General features: G+C 43.5%; 1 protein-coding gene across 2 annotated transcripts in view; it reads left to right on the top strand.

The window, feature by feature from the left end:
* LOC124595567 (ubiquitin carboxyl-terminal hydrolase 31) overlaps positions 1-15,532 on the top strand; it is a 368,886-nt gene that overhangs the window by 129,690 nt on the left and 223,664 nt on the right. The window lies entirely within an intron of this gene.

Here is a 15,532-nt window from a genome sequence, read left to right as displayed (position 1 = left end):
ATACTTACAACTAAATATTTCTTCTTACATACATAACTACCTTACAGTCCATTAATGCGCAACATTCCCTATTTTCCTCCTTTACACTTTAGCTTTCGTACATGTACCCTCGTGTACAGCTTATATATTCTACAAAGTTGTTTGCTGAGTGCTTCAGGTGTTTCCTAACGTTAATGTGTGTCTCTCTCTCTATAAACTCTAGGTATTTGTTTTGAGAGCGATTCAGTTCATTACTCACGCTGCATAGATCTGTTTATTATTTTCCTATTTTAAAGCTTGTGTCACTCTTTTCCTTAGTCACAAAAATTCCCGCGTTTACCTTGTTGTTCATTCTGAAAATCGCTCGCTACTGTGTAATGTAAATGCATGCGTTACCTCTTTTCTTTCCTCTTTGCTGCTTTTTCCCTATATGTAATTGTGTGTTGTTCTCGTGTACATAGCCTTTCTTCCGGTTATATATCTGCATTATTTATTTATTTATTTATTTTTCTATTTTCTTTCTCCTTCCGTACAAGCTAAGATTTTACTCAGTATAATATAATATTACAATACCGTCCATGACCAGTATGTACTTGCATGTTCACTTTTATTACGTAATACCAGCTTATAATTAAATTTTCTAAGTTACTATTTACAAGACTTGTGTACCCTTTCCTTTCTTGTTTTTGAATGACTTTCGTCTCTGTGTCTCATAGTAAGAGTGGTCTCAAAACTTTTAAACGTTCCGCGCATGCGCGCTTACGTACCACGACTGGACTGTAGGCGGGGGGAAAACTCTGCATTGTTGGTGAACATTATTCGTGATAGCCACCATCGTGTAATAGTCACGTGACACCTGGACTCGACCGCCCATGCGCCTTCGCGCTTTGTATACGCTCAGCTGATCGGACATGGAAGGGGGGAAGATTTCTCCCCGGCTCGCTGCCTACAGCGCGGCCAATGACCTCGTCTTGACATGCAGCTATCGCGTGCTCATGAGCTGAGCATTGGATTACAACTTCGACGCGTGGTTTCTTGCTCGTCTCAAGCGAACAAACTCTGACCGTCGCGCTAATTTGTCTTTGTTCCCCTCTCTTAAATAACTGAGTTAGACTACAAAAGTACTGTATGGTTTATTTTTATAGTGTTAAGACTCACAGTAACACATGTTTCATTAGGTTTGGTTAAATATGCGTTTTTAAGCTGGCATATGCCCCCAGTTGTTCGCAAGTTTCTTAGGTTAATGACAGCAATTTTACTATGTGATCCAAGGTTGTACAATTTCAATTTTGCTAAAATAACATATAACCTTTAATGAAAAAATTCCTTGATTTCCTTGTGAGGGTATAACCCTTTCACCTTGCTCGTTCGTGTGTTACCTAACAGATAACATCCTGGGTGAGGTTTGTCTATTATAATGAAAGGGCCATCATACAACAACTGCCACTTAATACTTTTTGACTTGTTACTACAGCTGTCAAGATTTTACAATTTTCCGTTGGCAACACTGCTACTTTTAATACTTTCGAAACTTCTTTAAATAAACTGTTAGAAATAATATTCGTAGATGCGCCTGTATCTAAAATTACGTTGGTAATTATAGTTCCTATCTTTGCTATTATTACAGCCTGCACGAGGTCACTTACCTTGTCCGGTGCTTTCATCTCTTCTTCACATAGATCATCTTCTACGGTCGCATCCTGATCATATCTTAAAAATAATTGTCTAAGATGTAATGTGTGCTTGTTTGTGCCCCCTGTTGCCAAATCGGTCGGCCGGTGGGGGCTCATTACGGGCGATTGTTGTTTACCGGGGGAGACAACGGCGTTGCTTCAGTAGTGTCCGTTACCTCTACAAAGTGTACTGAGTGGTTATTCTGTCGCCAATTAGTTTCCGGACCGCTGCGTGCAACATTTTCTTGCGACCGGCCGTCGCTATTCCTCCTTGGTCTATCATTCCTATTACTGTAACTATTGTAATTTTCATTTGTGTGCCGCCTTTCATCACGCGGGCCTGACCAATCATTCACGTGATTTCTATCATTTCCATACCGGCGTGGACCGTAATCTGTACTGTACCTTCGGTCTTCACGTCTCTGTGGCGCCGAATTCCTCCGATTTCCGTAATTCCAGGTTCCATTATTTGGCCTTGTCGCATACGGATTTCAACTGTGTGGGTTTTGTCCACTGCCATTAAAATGATATCCGTTACCGTTGTTTTGATTGGTTCCGGAATATTCATTCCGATTACTTGTGCTCGGCTCTTCTTCGTATATTAGATCAATTGAGTCAAGCACGGAAAGAAAGTATTCAAGGTCGTTCTCCGGTATGGTTACCAATTTTTCGCGTAAGTTCGCGGGTAGTCTGTTTTTCAGAATTTTGAGAACATCTACGTGCGGTATTGGATTGTTCCAATAGCGCGTCTTATTCAAGCACTTTTCGAAATACTTTCTCAACCCGCCGTTTTTGAGGTTGAACGGTTGTGGGTTGAATACTTCACGGCGCAGTCTTTCTTGGACCCCAGCAGACCAATATTTCTCCAAGAAAGCCCGTTCAAATTGTTCGTAGGTGACGCACTGTTCAGCCATGTCTGTGGCCCACAAAAGTGCGTCGCCTTGTGTGAAGCCTACTACATATCTAATCTTCTGTGCCTCAGTCCAGTTTCTTGGTAAGACATTTTTAAATGCTCTTACAAATACGACTGGATGAGTTTTTCTGGATTCTGTGGAGAAAACTGGAAACTGTCTATGTTTCAACAGGCTCTCATCGACTAGAATCGTCGAGATGCAAGGCGACACGCCTACTGCCTGTTGCAGCACCGCGTTTGGCGAATAGCCATTGTTTGCCTGCGCCGGTGCGTGCACATACGCCGGACTGGGCGCGTGATGTTCTGCGTTATTGACATCGTAATCTGGCACGGGCGAATAAGTGTCGCACTGCCTGTTGCTTGACGTAGGCAAGTCATTTGAAACATTCAGTCTACCAGCAATTTCCTTGCGTATTCTGTCCTCGGCTACTTTGATTTCATTACCTAATTTTTCAAAAAGTTTTGTTTCCCGGTCAGTTATTGATTCATTTACACTACCGTTTTCTAAAGTTTCATTTATTTTGATAATGTCCGCGTTGATACGTCGAGTCTCCTGTTTCAGAAAACCGACTTCTTCGTTAACTTTATTAACTTGGTCAGGTATTTCTTCACATGCGGACTGTACTCTTGTTAAATTTAATTGAATAGCCTGTACGTTTTCGTGTATTTCTTTTTGTACGGTTTGTGTTTGACTGTGTGTTTCTACTATTTCTGACAGTTCCTGTTCCTGTTTGGTTGTAAGATCTGACAATTTCTTTTCTAAGTCATTTGCCAATACATTGTATACACTATTGACGGTTTTGATGACTTTGTCTTCGATCTTTTGATCGATTTCATTGGTGAGTTTATTTAAGCGTTAATCGAAATGTCTGTGTATGTTTTCAAATTGCGTGTTTACACTTGAAAACTGCTGTTGGAACCCAATTTCCATGTTTGACAATTTTGTGTTTGTCATTATTTCTAGATTCGCCAGTTTCTCGCTCACATTTGACATCAGACTATATAATGCCTCAAGCGTAACTGACGAAGCTTGTGTGTTTGTATTTATGCCATTATTTGTTGCCATTGTTTCTCTGCCACGGTCTGATTGAATCGAAACCGGGCTAGGTTCACTGACTTCACGCGAAATATTTTCATCTGATCTGGTAATCGATGCTTCATCGACTGTGCACAAGGTTTCATTTGCAAGTGGTTCGTTATTGTTAATCCCTGTGGAGTGCAATTGAATTGTATTTACTTCTACATTATGTTGTGCTGAAAAACTAATTGCGTCATCATTTACGTCACTATTGTCAGAATCGGTGACGTGTCCATGAACATTTGTCAAATTAAAGTTCTTCGATTCCATTGTGAAGATATTATTTTTATCTGTACTTTACTGTTAATCTAAATCTTTAAATTCTCTCGCAGTTGAATTAATAAAAATATCTCGCGATTGTTATTTGTTGCGCGTCGGAAATTTACAAGATGGCGCACTACGTCTTCTAATTCTGCGATTGTTGAACATAAAAAAGTAATTATCAAAGTGTAATTGTGTGTTGCCACAAACACTACCAGGATTTTAATATGGACAGGAAAAGGTTCTGCTTTAAGTGGAGCTAAGCCAAGGTGCAGCCACTGCATGCGTTTGCGCTTTCCTACCTTAATTCCGACTGAGCTGCGTCACTCACGATTACGTTAGTTTTGTAAATCCTTGTCCTTGTTCCTTCTGGTTATTGTGCCATCCGTTTATACAGTTAATATTGTTTCACTTTATTCGTCATTTTCCATGTGCGTCATGTAACAGAGAAACAGTAATTAGTACAAGTACATTTGTAGCACAACAATGAAGTACTTACTCTTTGTTCCACCAGCACTGTCCCTGTCAGCGGTCGCCAGTGTGGCGAAATAAATAAAAAACATTTTATATTTTAAATTCCACGTCATTGTTGATTTAATCAGAGTTCTCACCTTAGACGTAGAATTAGTCCTTCTGCCACAATATTAATTCATTAGTCGCCATCGATGTTCTTCTCTTTGTTGACCGTGTGTACCATCATGAGTCGGCATCGGTTCACTTCACGAAGACGGTGGAAACCAAGGAATACTATGCTACGTCGCTATAAATAATTTTCGTAACACTTCGATACTTTTCACTATTTTTTATTCACAACACAATAAGACTTGCTGTGCTCATCGCACAAACCATAATTACCAACCACATGGCTGCCTTTCCGCACAGTCCAAAAATCACGTCCATCCTCCACAAGGCAACAATCGAAAGTGTCCCTTAGCTCCTTGGAGTATCAAACAAAAGAGAATCCAATGTGAACTTTACAAAGATTATAATATACATGCCTCTCAATTTATCTTTGGCGCAGCTTTTAAGATATCGTATGTCTCTGCATAGGAATGTGTCATTACAACAGGTAAGATCACCCACTGTTCAGGGCCTACACAAGCACATGTAATTTCAACAATTATTCCTGAAATACTGTCCGATAATGCCTTCACATAACGTTCTATTAGTCTGGGAACAGTCAGGTAGTAGCACCGCGTGCGGCAACTGTGGGAACTTCCCCAGACACGCTTAAATCCCATTAGATCTGCGAAGTGCTGGGGCTGTTAAGAGCTTACTAGAGGGTCAGACTAAAATCTAAACCAATGTAGCCGTTTGTCATTGGATTATATTGTGTAAAAGTTGGGGAAGTGAGCATCGTTTCTAGGGAAGTAGAAGCATGATGAAACATTTATTCAGTGGCCAGTCCAAGCTGTCTCGCACGGTTCTTGCTTTCTTCCCTTCGCGTTCGCTGTCCTTCATGCTCCACATCTAATTGAGCACTCTGGAGGCTGCATTCTAGATTCTGCGCTCCTTCTAAATTTGCTTAGTTTTATGCGTTTTAGTAATATAAACACCTGCCCCGTCTCATTTAAGACTTTGGGCGTCGCAGAGTATTATTGTATTTGTACATGTGCTAGTCAGGTATAGAAACAAATGCGACAAGTTGTAGAATCTTTCACCACCTCTTGCTGAAGTAACCTGTCAACTATTGCGTGTGATAAATCTACAGGGTGTAACGCGAATATACCTACAAACGCCGATTGGTTGCCCAAGCCGTGTTGAGGAACAAAATTCGTACGACCCATCCAAGTCTGTCAGCATACGAGATTGTTTAAAAAATTCTGGAACTTTGTTCACAAAATTTTTCTACGCTTACCTTTTACTTACTGTTAATGTTCTCCTTCGAAATACTCTTTTCCACAATATGATCACCGCTCCGAACGCCGTTTCCATTTCCGGAAGTAGTCTTGGTACGCCTCTTGCTGGATCGCACGGAGCACCGTCTGTGAATTTTCATTTATCTCGTCTATCTTTTCAAATCTTCGTCCTTTCAACGGTGTTTTCAACTTTTTGTATTTCCAAAGTCCGCAGGGGCCGTGTCTGGAGAGAACGTAGGATGAGGCAGCACAGTGATTTCAGGTTTTGTGCAGTCACATTTCATTGTTTCCTTCTCACATGTTCTCGCAGGCGTCGCAACTCGTCAGAGACTACCATCGAGTAGCAGTTTGTCCCTGTGGCACGAATTCATGATGAATTCATCCTTCAAAATTAAAGAAAACTATCAACATGGTTTTCACCTGACGACGTTTTTTTTTGCTCTTGAATCTTTCCCGACTCATTCTGAAGATTGAACCTTGGTCTCAACACCATTACCGTAGAGCCATGTCTTATCACCCGTTATCATTCTTTTGAGGAACATCTCGTTCTCATTTGTACGATCTAAGAGCTCTTCAAAGATTGCGAGGCGAAGGTCTTTCTGATGGATGGGAGTAGACTTGTCACTTTCTGTCTTCTGACTATTCAGCAGTCGTGTCGCGTGGAACGACGTGTGTAACTTACTTTCTGAATTGCCTACGTATTAAGCGTGCCTCTGTTTATTCTGAAGTAGAGAACAGAATATGAAAAAAAAAAACCTGAGGAAGTCATGAAACGTTAGATGAAGAATACCTTCCAGTAGGTATCCACATGTGAGTTTTTGGAACACTCTGAAGGCCAGCTGACAGCTAGAAAGTAGAACTAGTGGTTTGCTTTTAAGTGGTCTTAATTTTTTTTATCGTTTCTCACCAGAGCGTGGCAGACATCCTGAGAATGATTGTATTTGTTACGAAACACGTAATATTACCCGCAAAAGGGCGACTGGTTCGCTGTACCGCTGACACACTTTTGAGATATTGGATTTTTATTATTACTGAACAAAGAATTCCTTTTCGACTTGCCGCAGACCTGGGTATAACACACTCCATTGTTAACGTAAATTTATGCACAAAAATAACATTGTGTTTTGGGGCAACAGTTCGTCGGCGGAGTTTCTTCTCTCCCCCCTCCCCAAGTGCAGTTATATCGAGAAATTCAGCTCAAACGTGTGTCACACGGTAGGCTATTTTTGCATTTAAGTGCTGTTGCCAGCGATAACATGTACTGTGTTGCTCTGCTCCTTCTATTTCCAACTGTATGATACCTCTCAAAACTCCACTGTTGGCTGATATGTTGCTTCATAATAAGCTTTAGAGTATTGAACGACCCCAAGACAGTCATCGCATTGCGTAATATGAGCCTCTATGTCTGGAGCTGTTGAGGGAATGTTGAGGCTGTCCAAGGGTCGTGGGGCTCCTTAGGCGTGTGTGGTAAGGAGCTCGTACATAGGCGCGAGGCAAGCGTGCGGTTTATATGAAATTTATTCGCAGTTTCCAGTGTAGACATCTGTCAGCTATGTAAAGGAATGAAGCCAATGAAAATTTGCGCCGAACCGGGACTCGAAAACGGTTTTCCCGCTTGTCACGAGGTGTCACCTTACCATTAGGCTGTCCGAGCACGACTCGCGACTCAAAATTTCGTATGTCGTCAACCACGTGTCTGCAAGGCGAATCCCGGTTCGAGTCATGATCCGGCACAAATTTTCATTCTCATCAGTCCGTTACACAGCTGATGGTAGACCATATTGGCAACTGCGAATACATTTGATGTGTTTCATAACGGCTGTAGTCGGTCGCAGTGCCTGTGGTTTTGGGACATGCAAGCGTGTGCGAACGAACTCCACACCGTAGCTCTGAACGACACAGGCACTGCAGTATCGCGTATACAGCGCGCTTTTGTCGGAGCGCGTGACACCACGCTTCTTGGGAACGGCGCACGGAGCGTCTGTGTGGCGGTGCTTTGTGGAGCGTGTAACGCGGCTGTTGTGGCGACACGGAGACACGCACGAGCGTCCTTTCTGCCTGCCTTCCGCAGTGAAAGCGCCGGCTGCAGAAGAGCGCAGCTAAGAAAGAAGAGCAGCCATTCCTTCCATCTGGCTGAGACGAGATCCATCTGGCTGAGACGAGACGTAGAGAGAGAGAGAGAGAGAGAGAGAGAGAACTAGCTATGATAGGTACAGTGTACTACCACAAAAGCTGCTGTACGCTAGCCCTGTACTGAACGGCATATCAGAGCAGGGTGCATATGCAGTACATTTAACTGCCACTTTCTCCCGTTGCCACCATGTCCGCAGCCAGTGCACAAGGTATACAGTTTAGTTACTGATATGTTTTGCTTCCCGTTTCTGTTCGTCTTGTTGTTTACTTTGAAGACTGATTTGACGCAGCTCTCCGTGCTTGTCTTTCCTTTGCAAGCCTCTTCATCTCTGCACAACTACCGCAACCTACATCCCCACTCCGTGCTCGCGAACCACCCGCACATGCACTACACTTCCCTCCACTGCAGTACTGTCGACTACTTTGTGCTTTTAGATGTATCCTGTCAATCGATCCCTTCTCTTAATCTAGTTGTACCACAAATTTCTTTCTGCTCCATTAAATTCAGTTCCTCTTCATTGATTATTCGATCTAACCATGTAGTCTTCAGCATCGTCCTTAAGCACGGCATTTCAAAAGCTTCTGTTCTCTTCTTGTGTGTACGCCTCATTTCCATATAAGGCTACACTCCACGCAAGTTGTTTCAGAAACATCGCGTTCATATTTGATGTTTAAAACTTTGGCATTTTCAGAAAAGCCTCTTGCTCGTGCCAGTCTGAATTGTACATTGTCTTTATTTCTGCCATCATCACTTACTTTGCTGCCCAAACAGCAGAACTCTTCTGCTACTTTCCGTGTCTCATTTTCTTATGTAATTTCTCAAGCATCGATGAATTTGATTCGAAAGCTCTCCATTACACCCCGTTATACTTTTGTCAATGTTCATTTTATAACCGCTTTTCGAGGCAGTATACATTTCGTGAATGATCTTTCAAGTCCTTTGCCGTCTTCGACAGAATTAAAATTTCATCGACAAGCCTAAAAGTTTTTGTCTCCTCCTGAATTCAACTTCTTTGCTAAATTCCTGTTTGGTATTCTTTACTGCTTTCTCAGTACACATTGCAACGGCGGTACTATTCTGCAACCCTGAATTCAGCGATTGCAATTATACCATCCATCTCTGTGACGAGCAACGTTTGACTGAAGTCGACAGTTTGCTATAATGTTTATTTACAAATACCACCGAAATAATTAAAAACGTAAAACAGGAAACGATGAACGGTGCCTGGGTAAACCGGACAAGGACATAATCTATAATGTCACTGTGCCTTTGGAATGACGATCGTCCATTCTCAAATTAAGATTGCAGTTTGCAGAACAGATGTGTCCGTTGTATGTGAGAAATGGAACTGTAGCAGTTTCGTGTTTGTTTCTGAAGCACACCCTTCGTTAGACGAATTCTGAAGTTGACACGTCTTTGATAGCGACTAGCTCTAGCAGACCTTTGGGAAGCGTTAAGTCTGAAAACTGCACTGTGGGTAGAGAGCAGTTCAGCAGTCGCTTTTCGGCTCGGTGAGGAGTCGCCTGTGCGCGGTGGACAGGTGTTGTGAGCGGACAGCTGCACCGCTCCCTGCCAGCGCCTTGCCCGTCACAACCACGAGCAGCCTCCCAGTACGTTCAGCGGCAGCTCTGTGTGTATGGATGCCACGTAACAGGCAGGGCGCTGCCTCACTGTTCCCCAAGTCGTGAGGTGGTCTTGCCACGTTAGTCGTTTTACTTTCTCTCTATTGAAATAAGACACACACAGCGCACACCTTTGGTCAGTATACATCTTTGATAGTCTCTCTAAAGACCTGCTTGCTGTGTATTGTCCACACCAGCGTGTAACGAACACTCAGGGAACTTAAATGTAGATGCGATCTTTTAGCCTTTCTCGGCGAAATTCACAGTTTAAAAGCTTCTGGAATGGAAAGCTGCAATCTCAGTCTCACGTTATTTCAAGATTGCAGCGTTCTCAGCTGTAGAGAGTTAATAAAATTGTAAAATTTTCAGACGCCCTATACTGAAATAAAATTTCGCAACATTGTACGCAGAACCCTTTCCTATAGCGTAATGCTGACACATCATTGTGTGCTGATGGGCCGTACGTCAGGAGCTTCGATCAGCTACCTGTTCCATCTGTTGTCCTACTAACGAGGGAAGCGTGCACCCAGTGAGTTACAGATTTAGCTAATCTTTCACACGATTGTAGTATATACTTAAAGGACGATTGTAGTATATACTTAAAGGTAAGGTTGGTTGGTTGGTTGGTTGTTTCGGGGAAGGAGACCAGACAGCAAGGTCATCGGTCTCATCGGATTAGGGAAGGACGGGGAAGGAAGTCGGCCGTGCCCTTTGAAAGGAACCATCCCGGCATTTGCCTGGAGCGATTTAGGGAAATCACGGAAAACCTAAATCAGGATGGCCGGACGCGGGATTGAACCGTCGTCCTCCCGAATGCGAGTCCAGTGTCTAACCACTGCGCCACCTCGCTCGGTAAAGGTAAGGAATGCTGTTGTACGATGGCCATTTCGAGCGTTTTCGTGAAGACAAGGCTGAAAGTCTTACGAGACTGTTGAAGAGCATAACAGATCGCCAGCCATCGAGCAGTGAGTTAACACGACCGTCTTAAGACTGGTCAGACCACAACATGTTTGACCGACCGCACTAGCTTCGAGTTGCGTCATACCTTTTCTAATCTAGCACCAAAGATAGTGGATTGTTCTCCGGAAAACGACGACGGCGACGACGGCGACGACGACGACGACGATGATGATGATGATAGTATTATTATTAGTAGTAATAGTAGTAGTGTCGAGGCGAGATATAATCGTGCTACAATGAAAATTCATAATGGAATCAACATTCATTTATTGATACACCAGCGAACCTGGCAATGCTTCGCAGTAGCTGAATATGTACTGGAATTGGATGTACGTCCTGATTTCCTCTTCCCCCTACCCTCTCTCTCTCTCTCTCTCTCTCTCTCTCTCTCTCTCTCTCTCTCTCTCTCTCTCTCCCCCTCCTCTCCACCTCCTTCCTTTTTCCCTCCTACTCCCCTTTTTCCCCTCACTTCCTGACCTTGAACCTTGTTTATTGTTACTGCAAATAAAAGCTTCAATGGCAATTGAAGTATCTTAAAACGTGCAGGTAAATCAGTTAGGGTCATTAGTATGTGGTGTATGGAAGGCACGCCCCCAGCTGCTAGATTTCTGAATATAGAGAAGGACAAAGTTTCGCGCGATTCATGTTCCGTAGTACGGGTAGTGTACTAATCAGAAGCCTGCAATCCACAAATACACATTTCCTGATTGCTATGAAATCCGACTGCAAGAAAAAAGGTCAGCACATTTTTGTGTCAGATCACGAACTGTCTGATGGTTGAAACGCGCTGCTGTCGTTGAAACTGACTGCGCGGGAGGAAAGTAAACCGCACATTTTCACAGCACAGAATTTTCTTTCTCGCAGACAGTTTAACAGAAAGCCTGTACATTGTGATTTAAAACACACACAGTTTATTTCCATCTGGAATGTTTGTTTGGAGTATCTGTAAAAATTTGAAGTAAAACGGTCAAGAACTTTCCGAGATTTTTTGACACAAAGTTAACATCTAGTCTTTATAAACTAGTAAAGATTAATGTACATATCACAGTAAAGTCATGCTGGGTTATACATGCTTTGAACGACGTACATTGTGTTTGCTATTCATATATCAAAGTATTGATAAATAAACGTTCATTTAACAATAATTCCTTATTATACATCGATTATACCTACCACTGTTATTTTTTATTTTGCCACTAGCACTATCCGAAGAATGGTTTGTTGTACAGATAAAACTCTTTTTTGCAAGTCTAGGGAAAAAGCTTATCTGAAAGGCATTGGGCGGCAGGTTTTTAGCTGGTTATGCTAACAAAGTGTGGAAAACTCGTGAAAAGCACATCTTATTCGAGTAGCATTCGTTACATGTAATCATGTACTACAATGTTGCGAAAGGTGAACAAAATTGGCGAAGAAAATTGGTGCGTGCTACGCTTAAACCAGGCACACTCAGTCAGTTGACACGTATAGAACAGAGGCGTACTTAGACCGAATGTGAGCGGCGTACTTAAACTCCCTCTGAAGTGTAACCGAGACAAGTTTCCGCTTAGTATGGCTCCGTCATTTACGTAGTCGGTGCCGGACGGAGTAACTTTCGCAGTGCAAACAGCCAGCCCGTTGTTTGGGATGCTCGCTTACTAATTGGTTTATCGCCGTCGCTAACCGCGGCCATTAGAAGCCAGCGTCACAGCACTTCTCTCAGAGCGCGCAGCCAGTAAACACACTTAATTATTTGGCCACGACACGAGGCGGTAACGCTGTGGGCAGGCGCTGTGTGAAACCATCAGTTGCAGTACTAAACCAGAGGGGGGGACGTTCTTCGTATGGCACCATGTTGCCGCGATGCCGCACCGAATGCTGCCTGACAAGCGGAAGTCACCGTCCACTGGGTGGTCATAGTGTCTCGATCCATTTCTAAGAAATAGTAAATCCATTTGTATAGTAGACATGTATGTTTGTCAGTGTATGTATACATTTTAATCGCTCTTCAATATGGCCTCCATACATTTTGTAGCGTCGGTCTCATAGTTGAACAGGCGTGAATACATGCTGAAGCATGTCTTGTGAAATGGCCAACGCTGCATCACGGGTTCGAATTCTTTCATGCTGGAGATCGCTTACTTTTGTTTAGTACAGCCTTTACTTGTACCCCCAAACGAAGAAATCGCAGCGTGTTAAAAGATGGTGAACACAATGGCCACAGTGTTGTGGAACATCTACCCATCCATCCGTTGGTGAATCTTCGATTTAGGTACTCCCTTATTATGAGAGCAAAATGAAGTGTGTTCCATCCTGTTGGAACGTGTCAGCGTTGTCTTGTTACTAAAGATGTGGTTCCAAGAATTTCTCCAGCATATAAAAGTAAAATGTTTCATAAACTGTAGTCTTTGTGAATCCAAGCCACACATTCACTTTTGGTGTGTCTCGTTGCCATCCGGTGGTAGCAGGAGGGGTTCTTTACATCATATGCGGCAAATACATTCGTTAGATTTTCCACTGGTGTTGAATGTGGCCTCATAACACACAGCTTGGCGAGCTGCGTATTCTTGGTGGTCTAACTTGGGAAGAATCTGAATCTGGAACGCTTTTTTCTTTAGTGTAAGGTGTAAAACTTTTAGTATCGTTCATTTTAGCACATCCAACTCTTAGTGTAAACGACCAGTAGATTGATTCCGCCTTGTGTCGATTGCTTGTATGATTCACCGAACAGTCTCTTGCTGTACGTGAGGTTTCCCAGAGCGTAATTCATCGGGTTCCAGTCCTTTGAAATATATTGAAAAGTAACCGAATGCTTGCTGTTAATGGCTTGTGAAGTCTCGGAGTGAACTCCTGGCCCACCCCCAAATAAGATAAACCGCGGAATAGTTCACTAGGAACTACCACACATTCTTTTATCGTACAAATTTTTCGTGATCATGCAGGAAAAAGCAGGCCCAGTTTACAACAGAAAAATAATATAATTTTGTATTATGTAAATCAACCGTTATTTCGTAGTATTGGATCGTTACTTTATGATCATTCGGTGTCATATATAACCGTCGCTCTGTGTGCAGGCCGCTGTACATTTGTAACATGCGCGAAGCCACAGAAATGAGACAGTGCTACGCGTATGCGATTTGTCCGATAGTCGTGTGTTAGTTTGGCATTACTATCCCAATCTGTTCCGATCTGTGCGTTTCAGTTCCTCTAAAATGTCCAATGTTTTGTGGTGTACAGGAGAAAACTAAACTGCGTTCACTGAATAACAAACAGCATTGCGAGACGTTACGCCTACGGCCAGTCAGCGCACAGAGTCATGTTTGCTGCCGAAGGGGTGGGCTAGTGACAGGTGCCGGTGCCTGTAACTCCAACGCTCGGTAGCCTCGTTGGGTGACGTATCCGGGTACGGGTTCCTATAATCGATTTGTTCCTCAGGACACTCTCCACAACCTCTCGAATTTCGTCGAAACATTTTTGAAACACCGTATAGATACTCCCAGCTCTGTAAGCGAATTGTGCCGCGTCTCTTAGTGCAGCTCTAGTTAATACATTAAATGTGTGGCCTTAGATAGCGACCGCCCGAGGCCGGAGGAAATACGTACAACTTCACTGCACAGAAGAGTTGATTTTTCAACTCCGTGATTTGTAGGTAGCACAGAATTCCGCGGGGCGCCACCCGTCGTTTCCGCTACTGAAATTTAAGGCGGCGAATTATATTGGGTTCGGACGCCCCGAAAGTGTGACCAGCCACCCATCGCTCTAATGTATGTGAGAAACACTGCCAAACAACTTTATTGGGCAGTAGTGCAATTCAGTAACATTTCGCCGCTGTAGATTGACCGCAAAATTGCCTTGCTCCGTGCCAGATCTTAAGTAAAATGCAATAACCCAATCACACGCAAGGTATGTGCTTTGTGAACTGATTTCGCTAATGATGTTTCATCTTTTCGATCACTGGAAGTGACCCTGATTTGGTCAGTGGACTGAAACTGTTCAATAGTGTGCCGGAACTGGTGGCCACATCCCTCAGGAAAGCGCGCAAGAGCGCTGTCAGCAAGAGTTCTTGGCTGTGAGTGCAGTTAAGTCAGTTACAAATAGCAAAAGAATATGCGTAATAGCCTGCCACTGTCTATTAGCAGAGCTACAGTTGTTGGGCAAAAGTATGGAAACGCCGCGAGAAAGACATGCTTCAACGTAAACGCATATGCTAATGTAGTGGCTACTCCCGTTACCAAGGGAGCTGAAGTGTTCGGTGTATCAAGGGGCACCATATCGAAGATTTATACGGCATATAGGGAAAGCGTAAAAGCATCACCCGCTGAGTCACAACGCACCAAAGTCTGTGCTTGAGTGATCGTGATAGGCGGCCATTGAAGAGGATTGCGACGAAAAATAAAGAGGACGACAGTTGCAAGACTCGCTGCAGAGGTGAATGCCGCACTCGCGGACCGTGTCGGCAGTAGAACAACTCGAAGGGAGTTGTAGAAGCAGAGAATTGGGGGGGGGGGGGGGCGAGCTGGAATTCCAAAACCATACATAAGTGATGCAAATACTTCTGACAGGAAAACGTGGTACCAAAGTCGTTAAACCTGGATTGTGGAGCAGTGGAAGAAAGTCAAGGTCGGTTGAATCTTTGTTTGAAACTTTTTTCGTCTTCTGAACGCCATCCCAAGCGTACGATGCAGTTTGCTTGCCGCCAAGAGTCTAACATGACGAGGCATGCATATCGTGGCATTCTATGGGCCACGTGGTCACTCAGCAAGGTCGCATTACTGCCAAGGACCAGTTTGACTGATCAGCTCCATCGCATGTTACAATAGTTTCTCTCCAGTGGTGATTCTGTGTTACAGCTGACAGGTCCCCTGTTCACACAGCTCGTATCGCTCAGGACTGGTTTTGTGTGCACGAGGTGAACTGTCGCATCCGCTCCTGACCACCACAGTCACCAGGTCTCGATGTTGTCGAGTCTTTGTGGTTTACTTTGGAGAGAAGGGTTCGTAATTGCTGTCCACCTCCATCATCGTCACCTGAACTTGCCAATATTTTGCAGGAATAGTACTTTTAAGATTACCTTGAA

Source organism: Schistocerca americana, chromosome 2 (genome assembly GCF_021461395.2).
Source record: "Schistocerca americana isolate TAMUIC-IGC-003095 chromosome 2, iqSchAmer2.1, whole genome shotgun sequence".
NCBI lineage: Eukaryota > Metazoa > Arthropoda > Insecta > Orthoptera > Acrididae > Schistocerca > Schistocerca americana.
The sequence above is the reverse complement of the archived record's forward strand: the minus strand, read 5'-3'. Positions and strand labels throughout refer to the sequence as shown.